Here is a 14,649-nt window from a genome sequence, read left to right as displayed (position 1 = left end):
CCAAAACATAATTCACCCAAAACTTCAAATCTTCAACCTACATATTCATAACATATTTCCATCTTCCAATTTCATCAACCATAATCATAATTTACACCTTAACAATTCCATTTTCATAATTACATAAATCTACCATAAAATCACAAAACTTCCCATAACAACTTAACAACCAACCTTTCATGCTAATATGGACTTACATCCCTCCAAATCCACCAACCAACATAGCCATTCACATTTAAAACTTCATTTCCATATTTACATAAAATTACATTAAAATCACATAAGTTCCTATAATCATTTTCCAACAATTTTTCATGCCATCTTAAACCATTTTTCCTCCACATTATACAAGTGAACTACATTTATTTTCATCCAAAATTCTCTTCAAATCTCATTCCATAATTCACAATGCCAACGGACGAATTTATATCGCTATTTTCCCGTTCTAATCCGTTAAAACTTTAAAGAAACTTGTTAGCAATGAAAATGAACCTTATTCATACCTTAAGAATTCAGCCACCACGTTATGACCCTCCTCCTTGGTTGATTTTTAGTTCAAATTGAAGACAACGCAGCGTACAACACTTTTCCCTTCATGGGCTTCGGGATTCGGGGCTCGGATTTTGGTCAAAAATAGTTTTTCTTCTCTCCAAAGCTCCTCTCTCTCTCTTTCCAGAATTTTCTGGTTGTTACAGGTCTTAAAATGAGGAGGAAGGCCGAAATTTTCACTTATAAAAACTTGGGTAATGGGCCTAACCCGGTTGGGCTCGGATTGGGCCTAGCCCACTAACCTTTCTGCATTAAAACGTCCATATCTCCTTGTCCCGACGTCACCTGGGAACCCACGACCTATGGTTGGAAAGATAATTCAATTATCTACAACTTCTATTTCCTGGTATTTTTCCAAATTCCAAACTTATAATACCGTTTTTGCCCCCCAAAGTCAGGTCACCCGAAAACGTTTTCTTAAAAATATTCGTTTGGAGGACTTCCACTTTGATTTGGCCCAAGGGTCCTTCTTGAGTTGTGTTTAACTTCACATATGTGATTCATATAATTTGTCACATGTCCCAAAAAAAATCTTGACGTGTGGGCCCCACCTCAACTTACAATTAATCCGACGTTCAAAAATACGGGATGTAACATCCTCACCCCCTTTAGGACATTCGTCCTCGAATGTTCAACTAGCCTTATGGGGTATTATAATACGTCGGAGAGGTCTCTTTCTTTCCTTCAAAATTTCCCAAACGTTACTATTACTGTCCCCCTTTTACGTACTCGCCCTTTTTTTTTTCTATTTCCAAACATCGTTGTGCTGGAACGTCCCGGCCTTAGCTGGCGACGGAACTAGTGTCAGTTTACTTATAATATCTGTACCATGTCTTTCGCTTTGTCTCTCAAATTCTGTTCGGTTAATGTCTTTCATACCTCGCGACACTGGCTGCTGAGGTCCACCTGTCGGTCGGTACAATCATGAATGGGGTGTCATGTGTACAAATATACATTTACTACCATTTTGCTTACAAAACAATTCTCAAACGCTTATTCAAACTTACTCTCATTCCCAAGCTGCATTGCGCTATCTTCTTCCTCACCAGCTTATCTTGTCTTAGTCTACCCGACTTCTTGAGTGTTTCTAATCACTCCGCATATCCTAATTTCCTTTAAGTTACCTCAAATTTCCCATTCGTCCCTTATTCCTATACTTGTGAAAATTTTAGTTTACTTCCCAGGGGGTCACCCATCCCAGAATTGCTCTGGCCCTAGCACGCTTAACCTTACAACTTTAATGCATTTAGGCACGTTAAGGCCGTTATAATTACACCAATTGCCCTGCACGTCCTTTGTCACGTAATTTAAGACAAGTCGGGGTCTTGACAGCTTTTCAGAACGTTCTCGTAGCGGGTCCCACCCCGACCTAGCGAGAATTCTTTTACTTTTCTGACTATATAGTTACCGTGTTGCCCCCTGTACGTCTTCAATATTTACCTCCATGTATATATATATATATATATTATATATTTGAGTCGTGAGCGAACCACTCAATTCCCGACTGCTTGTCATACACTTTGTATTCTTTCAATTAGAGGAAACTTGATCGTTGGACATTTTTGCCCTTCCACATATTTTTGCCCTTCACATGGGCTGTGCTAAAGCAAAATGGGGTTGGAACATATTTCTGGTTCATTTAAATAAATTGCGAACTTGCTACTCGTATATGCTTTCTCGAGATAAAATTCTCCAAACAAGGATAATGCTTCTTACAAATGACATGGAGGGTATCTCTTAAACTTTTAATCCAACAAAATAGATTTACCCTATCGGTATCGACCTTCAAGACATGTTAAGAATTTATGTCTCATTTTCCTCTTCATATTCCTAGAAAAGTTTGGGCAGAGATTCCTCTGTATTTCTTACTATCCCAAAACCTGTACACAGGAAATACCAACCATGCCTCACAGGGCCAACACATATACGTATATACATATCATATCATATCGCATCATAGCTACACGGGGCTAACAATTTCAAATAAGAGTACAAAGATGCCGAGGCTTACCTCACATGCCCAACTCAAATGGCACCTGCTACACTTTCCTGTTTATTTTTCTTTTTAATCTTCAGCTTGTGTTTCAATCGTACTTCAAATACCTTACCCAGCATACGTCTTTCATACCATTACTTACCTGTGTACTGTGCAGCTTCCAATATCATCAGTCGCTGTCTTACGTCGATACCGTCCTCCAGCTGAAATCAAGGGTTAATAAAAAAAAGGAATTCATTTCCTACAGCTGGCTCTATCGCACGATCTAAGATTCAAAGAAAGGTAACACCCTAAATGCCCTGTAGCCTCCTGTTTATAGATGTGGTGCACAACACACCGATAAACAAGACTCTACTAGACACGGTCTGTAGACATTCCGAGGACGAACTGCTCTGATACCACTTTTGTCACGACCCAACCCCGTAGGCCGCGACTAGTGTCCGTGCTGGACACCCAAACGTACCCAATAACCCAAACCAACATATTATCAAAATATATTAATATAAAGGTTAGTTGGCGCTACTAAATATCACAGATGAACAGATTTTGCACGTAGAGGCCGATAAGGCCATCACCGATCATAACAACCCAAAACATATACAGAACCCACACAAGTATGTCTACAGACCTCTACAGAACATAACAGAATCATAAGATGGGACAGGGCCCCGTCGTACCCCTGAATAGCGTACATATATACAATAGCAGAAGATTGTACCAAAATATAGGCTCCGGATAAAGGAGCGCTCCAAAATAGCAGAATAAGATCCTAAGCGGACGGATCAGCAAACCTGTCGTCGGTACCTGCGCGGCATGAAAACGCAGCCCCCGAAGAAAGGGGGTCAGTACGAAATATGTACTGAATATGCAAAGCCTGAATTACAGAAACAAAATCATAACTGGTACAGAACGTACAGAAAGTAAATAGAAAACCCAAAGTATCAGATACATATTTTCAAAACATGCAGAGTGTGTACAGAAACATATGTCACATCAAATCCGGCCCCTGCCAAGGGACTCGGCAGACAGAACGTGGCCACCCTCCCGACGCTGGTGCCACAACACAGAAGAAACAGAACAGGGGCATAACCCTGTAACATAATATGTCATATCAGATGGCCATAGCAAATCATATCAGAACAAGCGTACATGGCACAGCATACTCCACAAACCCATGTACGCGTATACCTGCCCCCTCACATCGAGGCACGGCGAACAATGCAAATGATCACGCTTGACAACATATCCTGGCCCGGGCTCAGTGGGGGAAACATTGAGGCATCCACGAACGGAGTAGTGAGAAACTAAATGCACTAAAAATACCATATATATATTTCCAGAGACTCAATGAGGCATATCGAATGTCAAATCAAATCAATGAAATCGGACGGAAACATAGTAAGTAAATTTAGATGTCATAACGGGTTACAGAGGCATAATCTATCCGAGATCGTTTTCAAGATTCAAAACAATTTATAAGACTTAATGAAATATTTAAAATAGTTTTTATTTAGTAGATAAAGGAGTAGTTAGAGTATCTCTAACGAAAACGCTCGAAGACAAGTCATAGACACATAAAGGGTAAAATTGGAAATAGTGGGCCCACCTCGGGACAAACGAAGCGGTGGGCTCAAATTACGTATTTTAAGCTTATAAAGTCACCTACGGAGGTTCTAGGGACATTCCAAAATTTTCTAGACAATTTGCGGAAGTTTGCACAATTCTTTCAATAAAGCATACTTATAGGGTTCAATTCAATTGAATGAAAAAGGGGTATTTTCAAATGCAGATTCCGATGAGCAGAATACTTTCCGAGGCTCAAATCCGATCCTAGTACACCTAGGACATGCCAAAAGAAGAATCGGGATAGCCTTACATACCTTATATGCTCTTTACGCCTTTCCAAATTCAATTCTCGTTTCGCCCAAAATCTGCAATTGGTCACATTTACCAATTCTCAATTTCCAATCTTTAAGTATTCAATCTTTATTCATAATTGCCTACAGAAATTTGGGCAGCATCTCCCCTATACATATAGCATCCCCGAGAATTTAACTCGGCCAAAACAATCAACAACAACCCAACAACAACATCAACAACAACAACAATCACTATAAACACAATATAACTTAACTAGCTATCTTTCCAACATAATGTCATAACCTTCATTTCAACTTCAATTTCCAAACTAATCTCAATGGTTTCACATTCATCATTAATCTAGATCATCACAATATAATTTGGAAATATTTCATATCATTTCTACGAAATATTCACAAGATATACAAAATATACAAACTTTCCACCAAAACATAATTCACCCAAAACTTCAAATCTTCAACCTACATATTCATAACATATTTCCATCTTCCAATTTCATCAACCATAATCATAATTTACACCTTAACAATTCCATTTTCATAATTACATAAATCTACCATAAAATCACAAAACTTCCCATAACAACTTAACAACCAACCTTTCATGCTAATATGGACTTACATCCCTCCAAATCCACCAACCAACATAGCCATTCACATTTAAAACTTCATTTCCATATTTACATAAAATTACATTAAAATCACATAAGTTCCTATAATCATTTTCCAACAATTTTTCATGCCATCTTAAACCATTTTTCCTCCACATTATACAAGTGAACTACATTTATTTTCATCCAAAATTCTCTTCAAATCTCATTCCATAATTCACAATGCCAACGGACGAATTTATATCGCTATTTTCCCGTTCTAATCCGTTAAAACTTTAAAGAAACTTGTTAGCAATGAAAATGAACCTTATTCATACCTTAAGAATTCAGCCACCACGTTATGACCCTCCTCCTTGGTTGATTTTTAGTTCAAATTGAAGACAACGCAGCGTACAACACTTTTCCCTTCATGGGCTTCGGGATTCGGGGCTCGGATTTTGGTCAAAAATAGTTTTTCTTCTCTCCAAAGCTCCTCTCTCTCTCTTTCCAGAATTTTCTGGTTGTTACAGGTCTTAAAATGAGGAGGAAGGCCGAAATTTTCACTTATAAAAACTTGGGTAATGGGCCTAACCCGGTTGGGCTCGGATTGGGCCTAGCCCACTAACCTTTCTGCATTAAAACGTCCATATCTCCTTGTCCCGACGTCACCTGGGAACCCACGACCTATGGTTGGAAAGATAATTCAATTATCTACAACTTCTATTTCCTGGTATTTTTCCAAATTCCAAACTTATAATACCGTTTTTGCCCCCCAAAGTCAGGTCACCCGAAAACGTTTTCTTAAAAATATTCGTTTGGAGGACTTCCACTTTGATTTGGCCCAAGGGTCCTTCTTGAGTTGTGTTTAACTTCACATATGTGATTCATATAATTTGTCACATGTCCCAAAAAAAATCTTGACGTGTGGGCCCCACCTCAACTTACAATTAATCCGACGTTCAAAAATACGGGATGTAACATTGATACAGCATACTTGTGTTAGTTTAATCTGTATATTTTAAACATGAAAACTCAGCCTGTTAACTGTGCATGTTCAGTCTATTTGGTTCCTTTCTAGTTCAAGCTACTTATATGTCGGTTTTCATAAGCATGTTCATGTTAGATTCAACCAGTCAAGCATGATAGCTAGCTTATTTAGGTGTACTTAAGTGTTAGTTCAATTCGGTTGGCCAAACAGCTGCTTATCCAATTTGTTCCCTGTGTGAGTTAACTGGCCCAGTCAAGCATGTTCATGCATTAATTCAGATTTGTTAATGCTTTGGCTAAAGTTTAAGCAGTTGAGTTAAAATGATAGCATGGTCTCTTTTGTCACATATGCGTGATCTGTGTCTTGTTCTGATGCATAGTACAGCAAATAAGCTTTTGTTACTGTCTGCCAAATGGAAGGGCATTTAAATTTCGTTCTGCTTTTTTTTTTTTAAACTGTTTTGTACTTCGTTGAAATTAGTTAATGAATGCTGGAAATTCTGTATGGATGAAATATGCTAATAGTGAATGTATGGTCTTTGGAATCTGCTGTTTGTCCTGCTCGAGTTTAAACTGTATGTCGATTTAAGACCCTGCTAAAGATGCTTGCCTAAAATGTCATGTTTTGGTCCGAAGATACATATGTCCTGCATATTTTATGCTTCTGTTGGAATATCTCATGGTATATTAGATACTGTACTCAAAGTGATGCATCATGTCGATTGGAACTAGAATTAGTATCACTGGGCTGAAGATCTGTTTTCTTGAAAATGGAAGGGACAATCATCTTTCTTCATTTTTTTTAGTCTTGTCCTACGCGTGAAGTTTGTTATTTGACAACTGTTCTGGATTTTAAAATGAATCAAAGGACTGCTGCATTCATTGAAGTTTTTCTTACTGTTTGTTTGGAAGCTGTCAATACGTTAACCATAGGCAGTCCCCTGTTTTGAGTAAAGTTATCAAGTTGTTAACAAATTGCTATACTTAATAAATATTTTATGGAATACTGGATTATTGTCTTCTGCCCCTGAACTGCTGCGTGGAAAATTTAGCTGTATAGGGTTAGATCTGTAAACATCTCGTGTGTCTGCCTGTCCATTTCTTTTACGACTTTACATTGCAAATGTGTTGCTGTTCGATTATGTGTATGTATGTATATGACTGGTATATTTTAGCTGATACATTTATGGGGAGATTAGTTGGTCATTATGGATTAAGCTTGAACCCTCCCCGGTGTTAGTCATGCCTGGGATTCATGAAATCCCTTAGAACTTGTGCAACATCGGGAAGACAGGGGCAAAAGCTTTCCAATATTTACCTTCTAAGTATCCTTATGAATGTGTATACACGAGATATACTTAAATATACATAATATATACATAATCCACTAGCCTGTTTTTGAACTTACATTATATACGTTTCGTCTTATTTATTGATTATATACTAATCCTTTTCTTTCATTCTTATGCATGACCATTGCGTACGAGTCCGAGGGACTCGTCATCTTCCGCATTCGGTGTTGGGCCAAAGCCCAACGAAATTTTCTTCTCGAGTCATCCTCAATCCGCAGCATATAAAAGATTCTTAAGCCAAGCCCATATGGCAAAAAGAGCCGATTGCAACAACGTTTAAATGGGCTAAGCCCATTTACCTCCTCTACTCTATTCCTTTCGTGTATTTGACTTGTATGGATTGTCTAACACTTTATCTTATTCTTGTTTCTCTTAGCTTAGATGAATCCTAGCGGGGTTTGTAGGAATTCTAGTTTTGGAAGATTAAGTAGGATCGTTTAAAACTTAGAATGAATTTAAATGTTAGTATCTACAACATTTTGGGCTACACGAAATGATTTCCCAAAAGGATGCCAAAGGCTAAATAATAACCATACCTTCCAAACAAATCATGTTGATTTCAAAATATTTTTAAAATAATGAAGACTTGGATCATTCTTTTTAGACATTAAAATCCTCTCTCCGATTTCCAACGATTTCGTCATATTTTAATACCGTAAAACTTTAAAACTTTATCGATATTAATCTTATTATGATTCTTTTAATTTGTTAGTTGGTATAACTTATTCTCCTCAAATATTTATAAAACGTTACATAATCCCGCACTTTCTTTAGTTTATTTACAGCTAAAGTTTTTTAGGAAAATTATTACCTTTTCTAAAAAGTCCTATTTTAAACAGCATTATTGTATTTCTATTTATAACTTTAGCAACACTTACAAACTATTTTCCCAAACATTTAAAATGCTATATTTGTATATTTTTAGTCCTAATTAATTAACATAAGTCCGGTCGGTTAACAATTATTAATGGATCTTAAAGGGTGCCTAATACATTCCCTTTAGATTAGTTGAACCCTTACCTAGATCTTTTGGTTTCGTAGACATTAAAACGGAGTTAACTTTAGATAATTACTTTAATGAACTTTAGGTGTCCTAATTCACCATAAATAATTAGGTGGCAACTCCTTAACTCTAATTAACCGAAATTACCGGGATGTTGTAAACTATTTTGACTCCGGTTAAAATAGGGTATAACAGGTGTCATGTTTCAGCCTTGACAGCCTTATGATATGATGATGATAGTGGCAGCCTTGTCGGCTTGCGTGTATATATATGTATATTCGCATGCGTCTAGTGTCGTGTTGGGCCTTTTCTGTGTGCAGGTGTTCTTTTAGATGATATTTATGTCATATGATATTCCGTAATAGTCACAAGGAAAGTATGACGTGTGTACGCAAGGTGGTGCCCGGCTAAGGAAGCCGGATGCCCGTTGTTACGCCCTATTTTGAACTGGGTCCAAGATAGTTTGCAACTTCCCGGTTCTTCTAACTGGTTTAAAAAAAAGTTAGAGTCGCCACCTTATTTTTTAGGAAAATCAGGAAACCTATATGTATTTGTGTGTCTACTCTATTTTAGTCCACGTAACCTATGAGCTTCTAGATAAGGATTTTATTTACCCCGAGGGGAAGGTATTAAGCATCTCTCAGAGCCTATCCGAAGATAGTCCTTAAACTTAGTTTAACTGAACACTAGAGGGGGATTATCTATCTGTTTATCATTATTATTACCTGTTTTCAAAATGTTATGACTTCATGAAAAGCTACACTAAGTGATAATATACTAAGTACATAAAGTGTATAAAATTCTATTTATATCAAGTATCAGGTATTCATAAAGAATGTATAGTAAAAAAGAATATATAAAAGAGTATAAAGAGAATGTACCTCGTAAGTATAAAAGTATATCTGTTAGTACAAAGAGTGTATATATATGTTAGTGTAAAGAATGTGTAACTATATTAAGAAAAAAAAATGTAAGACTATGTAAAAAATAAATATATCAATGATATAAAGAATGTGCGTCTATGTAAGAATGTATGGATATTAAATAAATAAAGAATGTATTTTCAAGAATAAAAGAGTGTATATCGAACATAAAATGTCTAAAGAATTGTATAACTAGGTATATTAGTCCATAAAGAATGTAAAAAATAATCTACAAATGTTCATTGGTGTAAAGAGTTTATATAGCAAAATTATTCAGAAAAGTAAAGTCTATTTGACTTGTTTCTACCGTTTAGTTAAAAAGATTGTTTGTTTAATGAATATCCTATCAAAAGAATAAGGAACAAAATAATTGTAAAAAGTATTGGTAAAAAATAAGTATAAGGGATTGTGGATAAAAAATGAGTGAAAATGTGTAATGCCTCTAAAGAATAAAAGATTTGTGAATAGAAGACTTAATATTTGCCTAGCGTCAAAATGTAAATTTAACTTAATTAAAATATGTATTAGTGTACACGAAACAATATAAAATGTAAATTGTATTAAGAGTGTATAAATAATATAAAATAAAGGATGGACTGGTATTTTTTGCCTAAACATCAAAAGTGTGAATTTATTTACAAAGTATTTATACCATGTCAATTTAATACAGTTATGAAAGTATTGACGGCCTAAGTCTTGCCTAAAGCGAATGATAATTTTAAGTTCAACAAACAAGGCGACAAGTAAATAAATATATCAACTCGTCATTTCAAAAATAAAGTTTCCACTATACGATGAGTTTATGTTTTGTACAGTTATAAAAAAAATGCGGAAAGTAAATGCAAACAGTGATTCGATGAAGTCTTCGAGTTCCTTCCGAGTATCGTCTTCAGATGTATCTCCGGGTACTTGTATAAACACTTAGTAAAAGTATTAGTAAGAGAACAAATAACTATCTAATGAATTAAAGAAATGATAAATAAACTTAAAATAATAAAAAAAAAACTCATCTTTTGTACATGGGAGGCCTTGGAAATTGACGAAAACTTCTTCATCGACCATTTGGGTTTGGTATTCTCCAAATGAGTTTGAATAAATGGTAAAAAGGATAAAAGTGTCGTTGGCCACCGGGATTATTTTTTGGGCACAAAACAAACATTTATTTTAGGAAAAAAAAAAAAGAATGTTAAAAGTAGTCTAAAAATGCACAGTAACTTAGCAGCACAAACACAAAGATGAGATGCAGTTCGTCGGCAAAATGTAGCCATTAAACTAGCATGAAAAGGTCCAAAACAAACTTAGAACAAAGCAGCGAGCAAGAGCCGAAGTCGAAGCTCGGCGAGAACATAATAGTGAACACAGTAGCTTCAACGATAACGAAAATTCGTCGGAGATTAAAGATCAGGCCAAACATCTAGAATCAAGCACACCAATAAGAGATTGTACGAGTGAGAACGAAAAAAACAATAACAGAGTATAAAGGTCGTCGTCGGAGCTTTGTTTTCCTCAGCCAGCTCCATATTTCCAGCGTAAATCAGTGGAGAAAATGATATGGCAATACAAACACATATATACACAAAATACACGGAACGGAAAGAGGTCACAAGCCATGTCGTGATTCCGTCTAGATTTGTACGTTTTCTGGTGGAAAACCTCAAAAATCAGAAACTCAAAAAATGAAAATATGAGAGCAAAGGAGCGTGTGGGAGCAACAACTGGTGGGGTCGTGGTTACTTGCTGCTCCAGTTCACTGGAGCAGCGAAGAAGACGAAGGGGGCTGTTTTGGTGTCGTTTGGTTCGTGGGTGCATTGTGGTGGTAATGTCAAGCTCGTTGGAGTTGGCCGACATCAATGGAGTTCGCCGGTGATGGTGAAGGGAGTGGTTTGGTTGCTAGCTGCTCCGGTTCACCAGAGCAGCGAAGGAGACGAGGACGAGAGGGGAAGATGAAGTGGTGGGTTGGCTGTTTGTTAGTGTTGTTGAGATGGTGGCGGTTTTGTGGTGGTTTGTGGCTGAGCTATGATGGGGGTTTTGCCGGAGTTGGCAGTGGAGTTGTGGAGAAGATGACCTCCTTTGGAGGGTTTCTTTTAGAGAGAAAACATGAAAAAATGGGAAACAAAAATCTAAAAATTTTTGGAAGACAAAGGATAAAAAATAAAATTAAACCCCTCCCTTTTCTTATAATATCAATGAACACCCTCTTTTGTCCAAAAAATAAAAGAATGCACCCCCTTGTCCCCTTTACCTCTTTTTAACTATTGTTTAAAAATGTACGAACCAATGGATCAATAACCTAACCCATCACCTCAAATGTTAACTTTTAAAAAGGTGACGAGACCTTGACTTGATCGAATTTTCGCTCTGCGTTTAAAAATTAATTGCTCCGATTCTCTCTGCACTGACGGACTGTACTAAAATATAGTTAATTAATACATGTGTAAGTATAAAATGTAATTATTAATGTATAAGATATGAAAATGTATCGCTATAAAATTAAGAAATAATTATTAATTGCACAAAAATATTAGTATTACGCTGTACATGTGCAAAATAATGATTCTTAGAAAATGACAATAAATTGATAAAACTCCTAAAATAAGGATAATCATCAATAAATTGTCGAAAAATGTAAAAAGGTGTAAAAAAAATGTATTTTGCGCTCTTTAACGAATCAGGGCCCCTCAAAACGTTAATTTTAAGCACGTCGAACCAAAATTAGGTGTCAACACCTGTCATGCCCTCAGTGGGGGTGTGACACATACCTAGTGTAATCTCACAATTTGTGTGTTCCTTTATCTGATTTAATTGATGGTTAAGCTACTTCTTTTAAGCTCTTGTAATTCCTTTTAGAAATCATATTTTGATAATTTTCATTTGACAATCAGAAAATATAAAAGAAGTATTAACTGTCAAAAAAAAAAAAAAAAAAAAAAAAAAAAAAAACTAAGCGATGCGTACAGGCACAACTTATATATTAATGATTATGCGACTTGAAGTTTTTTTTATAGTTATTCATGCATATGTGAAACAAGTACTTGCATAGTTCTAACTCTAATTAATATTCGAGTTGTTGTGATTCAAATTGTAACTTTAATCATTAAGCTATCCGAATCTAAATTTAGTCACCACATATAACAATCACTAAAGCTCTTAACTTAGAAAAAAAGAAATGCTATTGTGGCTATATAGTGGACTGGTAAAATGTAAAACCAAAACATTTTTTTTTAAGTTTGATATATGAAGATAATGAATTAATACTTTTAACATTAAAAGAAAGAAAGAAAACGTTGTCAATAATAATTCCAAAATCTCACGTACCTAATTAAACTTTGATTGTTGATTTTCGTAGGTTCAAACGATGTCCACCATCTTGACATCAACAAACAAGTCACCATATCACAACCCATACAGATCATTCACATAAATTTATACTTTTTTCATGTATAATTATTTACTCAAAGTTTTATTTTACTAATATTAATATGATTTTACTAAATCGTATATTACATCTTTCGGTATAGATGTGCGACGCACGTATCGAGAAACTAGTTATACTAAAAGGCTCAACACAGTTGAACGTTTAATTTCAACAAGTTGGGGAATGCTGAGAATTTGAGTTCAGGGCCATGAATTTTCAATATACAGGGGTAGAAAAGTCTTTTTTATTTATTCTTATGTAAAACACAGATCCTTATCGAGCCTCAAAAAATAGTTGTCAAGAAACTCTTAAAAATTAATACAATCCCCGCAACGGTCTGCTCTACTGCAATGTTTAGGTGTTCACAAGGTAATAGGAGATTGGTACCAAGAAATTCAATGACTCATTCAAAGGACATGTAACAGTCGACCAAGAGCTTGCATTATGGGTTTTTGTTTTGCTGTTGTTGTCTATCAGATATGGACTGAACGAAATGCTAGAAGATTCTCTAACAAGTCCACCAGTAGCTTGCAAAGACTCAGTGACATAGCAATTCAGTTGCATATAGAAGGGCAGAAACACACCAAATGAAAGAGTCATCCTGATCAGTTGATAGCCTACCCCATTTAGAAATCAATAGGTATAGACTAGGTGACTAATAATCTGTTTGGCCAAGCTTATTTTTCACCAAAAATACTTATTTTTCTCAAAAAATGCTTATTTAAAAAAAAAAAAAAAAAGAGGTATATGACCAAGCTTTTGAGATAAAATAAATGCTTTCGGGGAGTAGTAGAAGCAGTTTTTCAGAAGCTTTAAAAAATAGTTTTTTCTGCAGAAGCACTGTTTTGAAAAACACTTTTGAGAAAAATACACTTAAAAATATTTTTTGAAAACTTGGGCAAACACTAATTGCTGCTCAAAAATGCTTTTTAAATTAATTGGCCAACCATAAACTGTTTTTCACTAAAAGTACTTCTCACTAAAAGTATTTTTCAAAATAAACTGATTTTAGAAGCTTGGCCAAACAGGCTATTAAATGTAAGTAAATGTTATTAGAAATAGCTAGATTGAGAGCTAACTCTGAGTCCAAAAGAGTTAGTTGTTTTGTAAAGATCACAATTTTGGTTGAACGAGAATTTACTGTTATCCAAAAATAATAATATTTAGGAGTATGATAGAAGATATAAGAGATTGGGCTCTAGAAAGATTAAAGAATAAGAGTTTGGTCCAAGGAAGAAATTATACTCTAAATATTAAAAATGATGATTCTCCGTTAACCTATGTAGAAATACTTAAAAGAAGTATATTGTGGACCTACACTTCTTCTAAGATAAACCTAAAAAAAAAAAAAAAAAAAGAGGTATATTGTGGACCTGATAGATGAATGACCAGCATATCTCCATGTCAAATACTAAAAGAGGGTTGATATTGAATTCTCTCTTTGTACTTTAAATAAGTTTCTGTTGAGCTGCCAATTTTACCAACGACAATGATTTTTTGTGTTTCATAGACTATAGAACAAACATAAAACTTTTTTATAGAAAAAGATAAAAGTTGTTGAACTAAGAATTGTAGGGATTTACCCCAAAAGGAAGCCCTTCCAAAAATTCTCGACTGCCAAGGCAGAACCGAGGCCGAAGAGGGGGTTTGGAAATAGTTTTCAACGAGCAATAGATGCGCCTCGGTTAGAACCTCCCTAGCTGCGTCATTGCCCCCAAGCGCAAAGATGCTTTTCTTCTCTTTCCCACTTCCCATTTTTATATGCTCACTTTTCCTATGCTTTGCTTATAGGTTTCCAACGTGGGACTAACTTGATCTGCAGATCATTTAGCTATTGAATATTATTCTTTTCGGTCTATTTTACTTGTCAGGTTTGTTTTTATATGTTTCTTACGAAAATATTATCAACTAAAATGATAATTTGACTTAAATTATATATCGTTATATATTCCTT

The 14,649-nt window shown here is 35.4% G+C and overlaps 1 non-coding gene across 1 annotated transcript; it reads right to left on the bottom strand.

Moving 5' to 3' along the window:
* Window positions 1-14,270: 14,270 nt before the first annotated feature.
* Window positions 14,271-14,423, bottom strand: LOC132642948 (U4 spliceosomal RNA). The gene has a single exon (XR_009583419.1). It is a non-coding gene; the product is annotated as a U4 spliceosomal RNA (small nuclear RNA).
* Window positions 14,424-14,649: the final 226 nt, after the last annotated feature.

Source organism: Lycium barbarum, chromosome 5, assembly GCF_019175385.1.
Source record: "Lycium barbarum isolate Lr01 chromosome 5, ASM1917538v2, whole genome shotgun sequence".
In the NCBI taxonomy this organism is placed as follows: Eukaryota; Viridiplantae; Streptophyta; class Magnoliopsida; order Solanales; family Solanaceae; genus Lycium; species Lycium barbarum.
The sequence above is the reverse complement of the archived record's forward strand: the minus strand, read 5'-3'. Positions and strand labels throughout refer to the sequence as shown.